General features: G+C 36.5%; 1 protein-coding gene across 3 annotated transcripts in view; it reads right to left on the bottom strand.

The window, feature by feature from the left end:
• The window catches only part of BNC2 (basonuclin 2), a 364,120-nt gene that overhangs the window by 346,171 nt on the left and 1,464 nt on the right, over nt 1-16,485 (bottom strand). The gene's annotated exons all lie outside the window — the stretch shown is intronic.

The raw sequence follows: 16,485 nt of genomic DNA, 5'->3' as shown, positions 1-16,485 counted from the left end.
ATTTCCACAGCTCTCATTGCAAGCAAAAAAACGATTCTTCTCTTCCAGATAGGATTTTACTGCTTATTTTAGAAAGTTTAATAATTTTTGTCCTTAAAAAAAAGACAAAAAAAAAAACCCTAGTCTCCTACTACAGTGTTTCCTTTTGTTGTCAAATGGCATATCGATTATCAATACTATTAACTGTTTCACCCGTCTTTACTGTACTGATGAACTTATCTTCTAATCCTCTACATGTAAACTACATGTACACTAATTGACAAAATTTGAAAACTTCAGATTTCGGGGAAAGTGGGCGTTTTTTTTTCCAGGCAAGCGTTACTAACTTCTAAGAAAATCTGGATCTCATAATTCAAATTTTGGCCCTTGTGTCATGGCAGACCTCTCAAAACACAAAACCAGTAGAACTGATGCTGAATTTATTTGACTCTATAGGCTAATAGCTGTGTGGCCCACTTCCACTGCTTGTACTTCTGACTTCATTGATAACCACCACTCTTGTAACTAGAAAACTCTCAAGCCAGTTTCTCTCTGCTATTCCTCTGGAAACCTTGAGGTAAGATTTTAGAGTACAGATGGACTTGAAAATCATAAGCTGAAAACCATAAAACTCTCAACTGGCAGAGAAAAGTCTCAAGTAGTTATGTGGCTGAAGGACATGGAGGAAACTCTCTTATTCCCTCACAGGAGAAAAAAAATATGTATCAGCTGGGAGAAGAATGAATGATATATACAGAAGACAAATTCCCCCAAATTGCAGAATAAGAAAATACCCAGCTTCTTTTCTTCCCTAGTGGCTGAGTAAGATGTTCGTGTTTCTCAGACAACTCTATCTCCAATTTTCAGATCACTGAAATAGCTGGCTTAGTTTCCTGTTAAGTGTTTTGAACACATGGGTGAGCGGAGAGTTGTTAAAACAGATGACAGGGAATAAAATGACTAAAGTTCAAACAAGACACATGTTAAAAAAAAAAAAAAAAACAATCTGTATATAAAATGTGTTCTCTGGTATTGAAATATGTAATACTTTATTCTTTTGAAGAAATTAGGACACTGAAATTTTGCAACTTTTTGAAAAATCAACCTGTAGTTTAAAAATCAGTTAAGGATATTATATGCTGTACGTGCACATCTTTCTTTACAAGAAATATTAAACCAGTTCTGAAAGTGTATAAAACTGGAATGTGGGACAGCATTATTCTCTCCCTGGTCAAACTGACCCAGTCTTCTCCTGCTCTGAACCTTCGAAAATGCCTATTGTGGAAAGTGGAAGATAAATTTGCCTGACAAGACACATGAACTACTTAAAATATACAATCTGTTGTCAAAAACTTTCAAGGTAAGTGATTTAATCCACACAGCAATCCACACCATACACAGTAATAAAAGAGTTTGAGAAAATCATGCTGCTTTCTGAACACGGAAACTAACAGATAACACAGAAACTTAAGTAACTAAGTTGTCTAAGAAATCTTTGTATGGAAAAGAAAATGTACTTTCCCATAATGAGGAACAAGTACTTATTTCTTTATCAAACAAAGAAAAAAAGCTTTCCTGTAAAACTGTCATTATCACTGATATATACATTATTTTCCTGTTCTATTTAAAAGAAACTAAACATGCCTTTAGAAGGAATTCAATCACTATTGTTGCAGTTTTAGTAAAAAAGATACATACTCTGCAAAAGCAAGAGTGTTAAATGCTCAACATCAGCTAGCCATGCAACCCATTAAGTATGGTACTGTAATTAAAAAAAAAAAAAAAAGGCAACAACAAAATCAGAACATATCCTGACAATAATGTAATCTATCACTTGAATTAAATGCTCAGTTGTAAGACTTTAATTGCGACAAGATGTGAAGCTCTCAGACTTAAGACTGGAAAAGTCTTCATCCAGCAGGCATGGACAAGGTGCACATATTTTATACATGCTGATGCATATAAGTCATTGTTTTCTAGTCTAGCTGTGAGCATGCAAAGTAAAACTTTAGACATAACCGCAAGGTTCCTTCTGCCCTTCTGCATGTGCCTACAAAAATGTACAGATACACATACATGTACATGTTTATATATATATACATACACAAACACAAAACACAAGCAAATGATGCTGCAAGGAAAAAGATTAAATAAGTGTTAGTTTTCCCTAGATCTCTTTTAAGCTTTTTCCTGATCAAAATGCCAGTCTCTCCGTCTTTCTCTCCCCCACCTCTCTCTCTCTCTTGTTAAGTTAGGAACTGAAAACAGCACTGCAGCCAAGCAGAACTTAGCCAGGCACAGTGCAGACACACATTTTCTGGTAAGATTTGAACCTTCAAAAAAAAATTTGCAGAGAGCCATTATGGAAAGAAGAGTCCTCCTTTTCAAGTAGATACTTCAGAATACTGTGGTTGAAGAGAAGTAGGTTAAGAATATAATTACCATGCATGCAGAGGTACAGTTCAGAAATACTCTCTCCCCAACTTTAAAACAAACACACATAGATGTCAAGAAACAATCATGAGATGAAGCACTTAAAATAGTAATATCTGTTTACAAATTCAAGTTGCTGCTTGGTGAAAACTTGATTTCTGTAGCATGTCCCCAAGATACAATCTAATACTAAAATGTATCCTGCGGTAGGTCTACTTTCCAATTACTAGAAGTAAGCATACAAGGTATATAATTAGTTATGACACTGGGACAGGCATACATGTTTCAACACAGACAGAGCTCTGAACAAACTTTTTTGGCAGTATATGACAGAAGACTTAAATTGAAGGCTCAAAGGCAAGGTATAATGTATTACAGAAAAAAAAAAAAAAAAACAAAAAAACCACCCTCAAACGTTAAAAGTTCTCACACCAAATGATTTTTAAAGGTATGAGCATATTCAGCTGAAACACCCTTCATAATCTGGAAAGAAAAAAATATTGCCCTGCAGCACTAAAATGGGCTATATTACACATTAAGAAAAAGAAACTCAATCCTTTGAATGATTTCTTTTCTTTCACTGAAAGAGTGTCATTCCTCTCTAAAGACTACATTATGATAAAACATTTATATAAATCAAAGAAGATTCTTTAATGACTCTGGGCATGGGATCTTAAATCTGGGATGAAACACCAATTTCTATCAATTCTAAAATAAATTAGGTAAGGATTAGATAAGTAGTACTTACCTTGGCATTAGAAAAGAAAAAAACCCTAGTGTCAAAGACATATCAACACACCTTCAACTTATGCTCTTGAAGGGGTCTTTAGAACTAAATTCAGAGTAAGTTAACTCAGAGAGCTCAGTTAGGTATCTAGTATCTAAATGTTTTAATTTATGAAATCAACCAGATGAAATATAATGGGAATAAGGATTAACCTTATGGATATTGTGTTTTATTCTACAGAAAGAGACAGCCTTCAACATAGCTTTCAACTACTCTGAATAAGCTTGCTTAGATGTTTGAAAGGATCTCCTTCCTCCACCATCTTCCCTATAAAGAAGCACATTTAATGTCTTTTTTATTTTCAGCAAGAGGTCTTATTGATCTCAGTTTTCTCTAACAGGAGCACACTGAGCCTGTCTCTGTAATAGAATTCGGAGTACAGAAGTCTTTGGGGTAGTTATCCTGAAAGCTTGCGTTAAAAGAGTAGTAATTATTGGGATTTTCCAGGGTAAAATGCATTAAATTGTTATTTGCACAAAACACGGTAGTGTTTTGAAGAGTTTCAAGCGTTTAGAAAGCAGCTTATATCCTCTTGATTCACAAAAACCCCACAAGCTTCAGTTTTAGAAACTGTTTTATAAAAGTCGATACTTCCTTAACTTCACACTCTGAGTCACAATTAAAACAAAAAAATGTAGCTTGTACTTCCCCCAGATGGGTATAGTAATACTCCTTCCATCCATTTAGCTAATGTTTAGAGAGATGATGTACTGATATTGGCAATAGTATTTCTTCAGTCAGCAAATATCACGTCCCTTCTAGACAAAACGTGACAATAACCTTCTTTCTCCTTCTTCAGTCACAAAAAATACCAAACCAAAACAACATAAAAAACCAACATGGACATTGGTGAATGCTTGGAAAGTGTGCCTGTGCTGTCACACACCGTACTTGTATGACGGAAGAAATAACATTTCCACAGACAGGGCTTCCTGTGAAGAATAATGACAATAGATGCTTGTCCTCTTTTAAGTTGAAAGAGTTAGAGTTTGGTTTTTGATTACAACTGTGGTGACATAGTTAGAGTTGCACTTATGATTAAACAATTTAAGATTTCCTCAGTTAAAATCAATACTATTAACACCATCCCAAACGCAACGTGTGTGGAACTTGCATAGTTGCTGGATGAGCTACTATAACTATTCAGCATAAATCCAAACAATGTTCATAGCATGAAAATATTATTTTATTCTTGAAGAAGACACAAACCTGACAGCATCTGAGTATACCTCACAAATACCTGCCTGTGTTCACCTGTGAGAGACCTGTTTGAATTGCGCCTTCCTCAGAAACTAGACTCCTGCTTATCTTAATCTTCCTCACGCATCAAGATACAACTGCTAGTAAACTAGCTGCACATAAAGCAAAGACTTTATACTGCATACTTTGGGCTCTGATTCTACATGCAAAAGGCATGAATAAATATTTCGGTACTGTAATTCCATGCACTCCAGTGTAACAATCCACATCAGAACAATAAATAGTTATACAGGGCTCTAGGTGTGCATGGCAGTCATCATCCACATCAAGTTTATTCACAGACTTGTACTTTGAAAATATTACAATACACCACAGAATTACAATATCATCCACATTTCCCCCCCTTCATAATCAACTTATGACTACATGCTACAGCAGATAATACCACGCAGACCACACATTGACTTTCTGTTCAGTGATTTTTTTGTTTTAATCTCTGAAACTATCAGTTGAAATAAAACTGCCTCTCTTTTTCACTTCTTACCAGTCTCATAACTTTAGAAGAAATACTGAATTTCTTTTCCAACTTTTTTTTTTTTCTCTTAGTTTCATGAGGTCTTGGACAACTACCATAATGAGTCAGATACTATTCATGGAGTGACTGTCTTAAGCATAGACATTAAAAAAAAGAAAAAGTCTTGAATATTTATGATTCAAATTCCCAGTGTTAATACTACTGCCTAGCCATTCTCCAGCTCTGTTTTAAAAACTAGGTGTTAAGTTCATGAAATCCAAAGGCCAAGTGCCCATGGACTTTTAAAAGACAACTACACAGTGAAGAAATAGTCAGGTGACCAGAAGGCAGATTCACAGCGTATCAGCCACCCTGCAGCTCATGTGATGTAGCTTTCCCCAAGTTAGCCACATCAGCCAGGACAGCCACCATCAATGTGACAAACTACAAATTCCTAGTGGAGGCCATCTTGCAGTAGCAGTGTCACAAGAATTAGGAATTTACAACCAACTTTTTTTTGAAAGCAGTGTGAAAACTACCACTGACTGCTTTGATGAGAGAAAATCCCCTCCCATAAGCTCATCTTAAATAAACTGCTCAGGAAGTTTTTTCAGTCTCTATGCTGAACTGCCACACACATCCCAAGTTTCTAACTGAGAAAGGTCCAAGAATGCTTTCTGACTTTGTCCTATGATTCAAGTTTGTAACACATTTTCCTGGCATCCTTGGATGAAATTTCAATACCCTAGTTTACCAAGAGATTTTAACTACCAAAAGCCAACAGTGAGTGCAGTGCAAACCTCCTAACAAGACACCCAGTACTTCCAATTAAACCACCTAGTGCCTCGACTGCACTAAGTTCTACTTTGCCTGAAAGAGAATAGAAGAGCAGGTCTGTATCTGCTCACCGGACTCAACCATTGTGCATATTTAGCTCAGTGACCAGAGACACAACAACTGCATATATGACACTAAGACAAGTTTTCTATGATACTTAGTGAAATGAGATTCCATTAACTATCATCTGATTTCTGAATTTTTTCTATGCTTCTTTCAATCCTGGCATGGCATTTTGCCAATGCCTATTTCTATTATTTAATGGTAAGCCTCAGCTAGAACTAGCTATGGTCCCAAGAGGAGCTAGGAATAGCAAGTTACTCAAATCTTCACAGACCTAAAGCTTTTTCACAGAAAATACAAATACTTCTTATAATACAGAGATAATTAACTAAGCCTGCACATTGTGCAAACATTCCCATGATAATATGATCACAATATATTTCAATGTACATTATAATGGCAATAGAACCCAAGATAAATGAAGATCCCCCTATGCAAGCCAGTGAGAGGCCAGCCCATTTTTGGTCATTCTTGTATAATGTAAAAGGCACAGTGTCATGCCTTTTACAAAATACTGCGTTCATAAGTGAAAGTCATCAAAATTCTAAAAAGAGGACAGAAAGGGAAGGGAGAGGAAGAAAAGGGAGCAGAGAGGAGAGAAGGGGAGACCGATACTTCCTAAAATGCTCTCCTAAGATAAAGGGATATAAAATATTTGGATTCCCTTCTAGAAATGCATTTATTTTCACAGATATCTGTTAAGATTCATTTATTTCTTACATGTAGTCAAGAACCAGAACTGTCCTGAAAGTTTTCCTGATAACATAAGTAGCTTTCCATAAAATCTTCTGTACAAAATGTATATTTGTTTGTACGCATGTATATGTGTACTGAGTGTATGCACATCTGTCTGGTTTTTATATATACTTATATTTATATAATTTATATAAATGTGTGCAATAACATACTGTGTACGTATACAGAATAATATATTGCACATCTACATGCATATAGGCAAACACACAGGCAAGCACATATCCCTCAGAAAAGCTGCAGCAAAAATTATGAACTTCCAGTACATCTGTAGTTGATCTTGCCAGATATGCCACCAATATTTTTAAAAAGAAAAAGCATGTTAAATTAAAATCATTCTTGCAATATGTGAATCATAAGGAACATGCATATTTTGCTTGTTAAAAGCCTAAATTTATGTTAGTTTATTGTAAACTTATCACCACAAGGGCAATAACAATCCTCAAAACAGACTACATTTCAAACTGAATTTTGAAGGTGGACAGTTGTACTGCATTCTGCATCTGCAACCAAGGCTTAAATCCGTAACGGTGAGAACAAGAATGCACTTTTGTCTTCACCACTCATCTAGTTTATCTGTTGCAACAATTCAACATCCTGTGGCTAGGTCCTTCAAAAGTCTGGCAATTATGGGAATTGCATGGGAAGAGTGAATTTTGACACTCAGTATTTGACAATGGAAAGTAACTCCCTGCATACCTCAGAGTTTTATCTAACATACTCACAAATCCTCCATATTGACAAGTGACTGCTGGACATTTTTTATAAAAGGCACATTATGCAAAATTTATCCCATCCTACTGGCCACACCTGTGAACCATTTAATAGCCAGAGGGCTATAAAATTGCATATGCAGATAATAGGAGAGATTGGAAAGGTGTGCAGAGTTGCCTCTTGCCCTGTTATGGTGACTAGAGCTACACGACCGTTTCACTAATGAAAGTCATGAAACAAACTCCTGAAACTAACTCATGAAAGTTATCAGCAGGAGATGATGATAAACTTCTTGCTTTCTGATCCCCAAACCCAACTATGAACATCTAAGTAGCTTACTTACATTCCTGCTGCTCTCATGCTGTGAGAAGCATTCAAAAGAAGTGACAAAAAGGGATGCATATTTGCTTTCAGAAGAGAGTCCACTCAACAACTGAATGACTTCCTGCTTATGAAATAATCAACTCAATAAATAATGTAAATGTACCAGCTGGTGAGATATGTAAGAAGCACAAGTTACTTATGATTAGCAGGAAATAGAGAAATTACTAGCTTACTTTCTGAAATTAAAAGCTGATGAAGAAGAGCAACATAAAAGTCAAAATATTTTAATCATACATCACTTACCTGCTATTGCTATCTGTTCCTACTTTTCTTTTTTTTTTTTGGGGGGGGCTAACTCCCTTACCATGTGGATGGTAAATCAGCTTAGACTTAAAATCCCTCAGAAGCTTTTAGTTACATTACTTATGCAATGTCATACATTACTTTTTAATATTTGCACCTAAGTATAGAAAAGATCTAAATGCCAGTTTGTGTACTGAAGAATATAAATTCCTCAGCCTCTTTAAATACCATATTTAATCACTTATTCAGCTGCTTCATAGTGTCATTTATTTTGATCCGGCATATTGCACAGGAGATCAGAAGCAAGGTATCTTCAAAAAGTTAACTCAAAATATACCTGATAACTATGACCTGGCCTGCCAGAGAAGAAAGTTATAAGTTTTTACTAATATTTACTCATATATTTTTTATTTATTTATCACTAATTTTTGGCATTTTCAGCAAAGATTTCCAGTGCTGATCCCTACGATTCTGTGCAGACCCTCACTACAGAAAGTATTTCAAGTAGCTTTTTAGAAACATGTAATTGGCATCAGATCAGTGTAACAGCAATGCCAAACTGTGCTGTACACTGTAAATTACTTTACAGAATAATGACAACTCTTTGAAAGAGAGTATAGATGGAGTGTAAGGCTATTTGACCAGTACCAGCTGCTTTCACAGTAAGGTGAATAACAAAATCTTTCATTAATAAAACTAGGACACTGCCACACAAAGACAATGGATTTAGACTAGTAAGTCTATCAAAAGAACAATCATAATTACTTAGCAATGAAAATTGGCATGCATTAACAATAAAACAGAGGGGGGAGGGGGGAAGGGAGGGGAGGGGAAGAGCTTTCAGGAATATATTTCCCTTAGCTCAAAATGGCACTAATCAGGACTTCCAAGTTAATTTACCTCACATTTATTAGAGTTTGATTCAATTTCAAAGTAGTTTTAGTGCAAAAATCACCAGGCAAGTTTCCATAAAGAGAAGTGGTTCATCATGCTGAGCACATCTTTCTAAATGTCAAATGCTACATTTCAACAGGAAAATTTATTTGATTCCTAACTGGCCCTTTCATCTTTGATTTGGGAACCATGTAGTAAGTTTTAGATTCATCAAAGCTAATATCAGTCTAATAACGAAAGGATGTTTTAAATGGAGTAGGCACTAGTGCATTTGTTCCAGCTCATGTCTGAATATTTTGTTCCGTTTAAATATTTTTCTAATTTAAATCACAAAATATAACAGCTTCTCTTTTAAATCTGAGGAAACTGGAATTCAGTATAAGAGGTACAAATTTTTCCAGGGTCTGAACAAAAATAATAATTTTTTTTTTTTTTACTGAATTTTCTTACAAATGCAATTTCCTTTGGAGGAACTTGTTGCTGCTTCCAGCTACTACATTGGAGGTAATTTTGCCTTCACTGTTCAACTAAAGTAAAAGGTGCAGCCACTCTTTGCCTCTTTCATACCAGAATTAATCAAGGAAAAAAAAAAAAAGCTCAGCATCTTTATCAATAAATGATGATTACTGACACTTTATGAAGAAGTTAATCTAAAGAATTCGTAAGAATTTTTCTATAGCCCACTAGATTTATCATCTTTAAAGACCTCTTAGGATGCCACATGGAAAGCATGGAGGAAACTTTTATTCAACAGCTTCAAATAGCTGAAACTCAGCTGATTTCTGTGACTTTATTCCCACTTTTTACCTTAGGAAGAATAGCACCAACATTATAGTCTTATGCCTTACAGAGAACTGGTAGGCACAATTCAGTCATAATTTAATTATTAATCTGTAGGTCTAATTTTGTTTTGACCAATATCTCCTTATGCAAGTCAAACAAAATTGCATATCGTATCCTTACAACATTATTTACAAAAATGTGATTTGGATATGTTCTAAAAGGTAAGGTAGGTCAGGGAAAAGCATGAATTTTTTTCACTACTGTAAAAACTGAAAGCTCGGAATTCAGTTGGATGTAGTTAATACTGTCTGTATGATGGGCCACACAGGAACTCTGGAAGCAAAATATATATGAATATCACACTGGACTAAGTGGAAGAGGGAACAGTGGAATGAGGGAACAGTCTCATAATTACTAATTTTGGCTATTCATACTGTCTAGAGTGGCAAACACAGATGAAACTACTTAGATGTACTCACGTATGCTCAAATTTATGCCTTCATCAAATCTACGTCAATGCTTTTACAACGCTTATAGTGAATTCAAAGCTTTCCTTAAAGTAACATTTCAAAATACACTGTAATTCATATTCTTAGATTACTTTTCAAGCAATTTGCATGGACTGCAGGTTTTGATCAAAAAGAATGATAAAAAAGAAAAATGAAAATCATAGATCGTATTATTGAGTACTATTTTGAGTACACTTTTTATCCTGTTAGCTTAAGAAAAAAGAAAAACAATACATTTTGTAGTCACTGAAAACACTTCTTCCCTTGTAAATGGAACTTAAAGGAAACTAACATGATTGACAAGAACCTCACAAGCAATCTTTGGCAACACTTAATGCAAGTCCATCTCCTTCAGCGTTTTAAGCAAAATTCCTTCACAACTGTTTGTCTTTGCAATAACTCCTACAAAGCTCATTAGTGCCAGCCTTGGTTTATCCCCCATGTCGTGCATTTATCCCTGGGATGCATTATCAACATGTGGCACATGTCCTTGACATGCACAGAAGAGTTGCTCCCCAGGACAGCAGCATGCATGACAATAGTGTTGACTCTTACTCCTTTATGGTTGCTGGGATGTAACCGAGAAATCTAATAACTGTGACAGTAGGCCTTTAGGTTTTTTCTTGCCTTTCCAGACAGTGAAGCTGCACAGACACTAATGAAAGGTTAAATGAATAGGAATAGCTGACAAGAGGTACAATAAAGAAGGGACTTGGTAATCCACAGACACTGAGCAGAGATCCTTGGCTCAAGCAGAGAAAGGACAGCACATCGTCGAGTCACAATATTTAAAACAGCTTGCTATACACAGAGGCTTTTGTGTCTGGGTACATGTCTGGCTTTGGAAGAAAAAAAGATACTGAAAAGAAATTTCAGCATGGGGCACTTTGGCAAATGTCAGGTCACAATGAGGGAAAAATGTTTTTTGTTTGCTGTTACATCTTTGTATTGAACGTTAAAAAGCACTGACTAAAAGCTCAAATCACAAGTTTCAAAATAATACATATTTGACAATTATGATAAAGTTGCAACACTAATTCAGTGTGATTCCAGCTGACAGCATGATAGCTTTTGTACATGCACTCAGTTTCATTTACAGCTGATAACAGTCCATAATATGCTTTGCATACTGTCTGAAATGCTCCCCATAGCCGAAGAATTCTAACAGGCCTGCTTTATTAAGTTTTATATGCAGCAGAACTGTAGACACAACCAATTGTAACACACTGCAAAAACACAGCTGAGCTTCCAGACAGTGCACCAGATGATGGTGACTTATAAACTTTTCAGTCATTACTTTATGGTATTTTGATTTCTTTTTGTTTGTCATTCATAGCAGACATTTTTTATAATGAAAAATTATCACAGTGGACAACATATTTTTAGAGTTAATGTAGGTCTTTTTAATTTTCTATTAAAATCTAATTAAATAGAGGGATGTTTTAATTCCACCAAAAAAAAAAAAAAAAAAAAAAAAGTTTTCTAAAAAAACATGAAGAACTCTCACTCTCTACAGTAACAAATAAAAACAAATCTGATTATCCAAAGTTATCCAAATTTGTGTTTTTCACATAAAATATTCCAAGAGGAAGTACAGAAAAAGACTCTGCAGATGAAAAGAATCCTCCCTCAACAACTTTGATTTACCTGGAATAGGACAGATTCTATTTGCATGTGTATCTGGAGTATAAAATATGCATATTTATAACATGTGGTAAGAGCACTACGAAATGATTCTAAAATCGCAGAACCTCTTTGAACAACTACATTAAATTACAACAGAGCTCCTGAGTGTACTAAGATTCTAATAATCTACAAATAAAGGCTTTTACTAGCAAGGCACATAATGAGAGTTACTGTGCAAGAGATAAAGGAGACAAATCTGGTCGTTTATCTCACTGGATTTTATCATTTACTTAAATGGTAAGTAAGTTTGTCCAAAGTAATGCTTGTAAAAGCTGCCATATAACTATTAAGCAGCAATTATGATCAATGCATTTTTGGAACAAATGTCAGAATTTAGGTGGGATGAAACTGACAGAGAATACAAGGTTTAAACAGATGCTTTTTATTAAGCCATATTAAATGCTATTTCTCTAAATTAAGTACAAATTCCTACATTGGGAAGCAATACACATTTCCAAAGTGACAGAAATGCTCTATTTGTTTTATATTATATGGGGAACTTTCTGTATGTCCAGATACGGATGATTTTTCCCCAACACACACTGATAGCTTGCATTAAAACAAAAGCCCCATGCAAACTTGCAGACCTAGACTTAGGGCTCTTTCAATAAAAAAATACACAGCGAATAAAGGTCACCAAATTTTTTTGATCATGCTTGATATGCAAAGGAAAAAGGAACTCTGATTTTGAGGAAAAAATACAGATTCTGTTTTAGTAAAGAATCCATTGTTTTACATGGATTTCTTTTACTGTAATTACTTTGCTGTCAGTATTTGTTTTTTGTTTGGAATTGATGACATCTGTATTCAGCCATAAGTCTAACACACATGCACATATAACACAGAACAAAGTCACCTCTGAGTCTAGAAGGTACATCACTGGCTCTAAAAAAGTTAGCAATCAGCACCCCTGATTCAGAGTATTCTTCCACTTTTTCTTTTTTTTTTTTTACCTTAGACATGTCTAATAAAATCGTGAAGCTCCCTCTAGCTCTGCAGAGGAGCTTAACTGACCAATGATCCTTTACATTTCCTTCCCATGTTCAAAAGCAATACTGAAGGAAAGAGAGAGCAGCATTTCCCATACATAAGGGTTCTTGTTTTCGTTCAGCAGCGTTTTCAATTCTAAGCTTGAAAGGACATGGAAAATATGTGAGAACATCTGCTGTGATATACAATGTTAAATACTGCTTATTGGTGTGCAGCATAATAAAGAGCCCCTTAATCATTTCCAACATAAGCTATTTACAAAATTCTAGTTTGAAATCTTACATTGTTTGACAAGCTAGCCATGTGTGTATTTAAATACACACATACATGTGCACATGTGCACACACACACCCAAACACATCTCCACTCCGCTTTTCAACTACTATATGCAAATTAATGTGAAAGAATGATAGGTAATACCATATTTCCATTCTAGAACTCAGATTTCAAATACAGAGAGCCTTGGTTTAAAACCAGTATGTTTGCATACACTGCTTTTTCAGAAAACCAGTAATGCCAGTAGTAATTTTCTGACTGTATTCTCACCTACCATAATATTTACACATACCATTTGTAATGGCTTTTATTGTTTAATCTCCACTGCATTTCAGTATTGGATACTATGGAATTACAGTTATTTAGCAGGCTATAAATAATGCAGTTGGCATGTGCAATTGATATTTAAAATGTCTTACGACAACTGTAAAAGCCTCATTACAGACTAGCAAATCATTTCTAACAAGCAAGTTCAACTGACAAATACCAAAACAAACCTGCAGCCTTTGCTGCAAGCATGTTTGTTTTATTTAAAGGATACACATTTAATGTGGTGTGCAATGGACCATCCATACAGACTATAAATAAGAGAGAAAGCAAACTTCCAAAGTAATGTGACTATTGGCTATTGTGAAGTTTTCTAAAATAAAGCTGGAAGAAAGAAAGAAAGGAAGAAAGGGAGAAATGAAGAAAGGAAGAAAGAAAAAAAAGATAGAAAAGAAAGAAAGGAAAGAAAGAAAAGGAAAACTCAGCTAACAACAGAAAGAATAGCTTACATCCCCCTCCCCCTTTATGAGCTAGTGTCCAATTTCTTCTTCTCTGAACAGCTGTATTATCCAACTTAAGTTGCTCTGCTAATTTCAGTCCCACAAGGACTAACTTGGAAGGCAAAAAAGTACTAGAAAAGATCAATTTGCTGGGAAAGATCAAATGAGAAAACTGTGGGGACAGCACCAGGTCAGAGTGTGAAGAACTAAGCAGACCTGTTCTTCATTAACTTAAGCTCTCTTGGGACGTCACACACTACCTGTCCATGGGCTTTATTGAACTGCCTAACCCTCATCTCTGTACCACTCTTCTGGGCCCAAGTGAATCATATCCTGCTGCTGACAAGTTAGCAGGGGACTGCGGCTGCAACATAAAAGTACTTTTCTTTCTTGTCTAAATCAGGCAGATTTTTTAAAAGACGACACAGCACTGACTCGTGACATGGCAAGATGAAATGAGAGGTCTGGGTTGGTCTTCGAGCTGTGCAGATAAAAGTAATCAAATGACACTCCTGGAATGCAAATTGGCATTCTTGACTGCAGCAATTGCACAACCATGAAACATCTCTGACAGCAAGCAAGATGAGGACAAAATGTTATGTAAAGCACTGAACTCAGAAACTCACTAGAAAATTCAAACTGTAACACTTACATTTTAATATAGAAATAGTCAACTCTGCTTTTGTCCGTACTTTTACTTCCTTAATGTAATCACATACACCTCAGTAGTAAAAATACATCGTTTTTAAATATAGAGGCCTGCACAGTTTGTGCCCCTAAAACGCCTGTGTTGCGTTTTTACAAAATAATGTACCAAGGCAAGCCTTTCCTAATGTATGTACAAGATGTACGCGTTTCAGGAACACTTTCACATTCCCAAGTTTTACAAGGAGTTTACTATATAATTAGTGTATAATTTACATTGAGATTTTCTTGCATCTGCATCGTGTAAAGATGGACTGCTTGAAATATTAGTGAAATAAATAAGCATATATATATTTTTAAATTCACATGATTTAGGAATTTAAGGCAGAACTCATACACAGCTGGACGGTTCATTAATACTGGGCAGCTTAAAATGAAACTGCAGCGTATCAGACAGCTCATATGCCCCATTAAATTTCAGATTAAAAATTCCTGCAATTTTTAAGGGCATGGAACGTTCCACATACTTTTACAGGAACTTTGTATTCTTGCACAGATCTGCTGATCGGGCTTATAAAATATTACTGTCTGAAATGAACTCAGTAATTATACTGTGAGCATTTATGCTTTGAACGTATGACAAAAATGCTACCCCATTTTAAAATTCCTGTCTAGGAAGATGTGTCATACGGAGAGGCGAAATGGAAGATAACGAGAAAGAAAAGTCCACTTCCACCTAAAAATATTCCAACATGCACAGCTAACACACGGGTTAAGAAACGAAATACGTAATATTCTGCTTTGACTTCTTACTTAAAAATTGCTTCAAACCATTTTGACTGTTGGCCAGACACACACACAAAAAGACACTCGTTGCCACTTTAATCCTGGGTACACCGGATTATTACATGATGTCTTTCGTGCATCAATTTTACAACAGCTTGACTCTAGGGTAAATGGGAACCATCATAAATCGCATGCTGCTTTCAAAACCACTTTAATTTCTGTCAGCGTTACTGTAACCACAGTCCTGGGCACACGCTGCTTTTTCCCCCTCCCTTTTTTTTCTTTTTTTTTTTTTTTTTCCTTATTGTTGCCTACATTTGACAGTTGCATCTCCTACACTCCAAAGGCTTTGATCACTGAAACAAGACATGTCATGTCAGGGAGAGAAGGGAAAAATACAAACCCTGCATCTCAAGCTCTCCATTCACACAGAGGTACATGCTGTATCTAGAGTCTGACTGCCATGTATACATGCACATATGTATGTACACACTATACATATATATATATATTATTCTGTACGTGTAAGTTTGTGTGCGTGCGCACAAGCAGACACACGCGAGAGACACACAAGGCAAATACGTAATATCCCCGGAGTGAGGTGACAGACGCTGACTGAAGCACGGAAGTAATCCAGCAGCAATTGGAAACGCACCACTCCGCTGAGTGCGGGCTGAGCACCGCTCATCACCCGCCGAGGTCGGTCCACTTGCTCGTACGAGCGGTTATCACTACGCACGTCAGAGGAGTCACGGCTCTTTAGACGTGTTTGCTCTTCGCAGCTGTTTAACCTATCTTCACATCAAAGCCCAGATGAGAGGACTCCAGCCAAACGAGGTCCCCAGTCATTTCGCCTTTTTTATTTTTAAACCAAGAGGCCGCGGAAGCCCCAGCCCTCCTTTGCAAAAACCCAGAGGTGCATTTGCACAGCACGCGAAGCACTCACTAAAACTTGGGGGAAGTTGGGCTAGGGCTGCCCCCTCCCTCGGACGGAGCGGCGCGCTGCGGACTCATGCACAACAAAGGCTGCGGGGAGGGGGGTCGCGCCTCTGCCTCCTGCCCCGGGCGATGCTTCGTACGCCAACGCGCGGCTCCTTCCCCAGCTCTCGGGGGTTACCTTTCCGCTGTGAGCAAAACCCCGCTCGTTTCCGAGCAGAAGGTGGTGTCCGGAAAGGATCAGAGCACCGCACGCCCCACTCAGCCCCACTCCACCTTCACTCTCCCTCCCTTCACAGACACATT

This window comes from Tympanuchus pallidicinctus, unplaced genomic scaffold (assembly GCF_026119805.1).
Source record: "Tympanuchus pallidicinctus isolate F22 unplaced genomic scaffold, pur_lepc_1.0 scaffold4, whole genome shotgun sequence".
Classification (NCBI taxonomy): Eukaryota; Metazoa; Chordata; class Aves; order Galliformes; family Phasianidae; genus Tympanuchus; species Tympanuchus pallidicinctus.
This window is presented reverse-complemented; position numbering and strand designations above follow the sequence as displayed.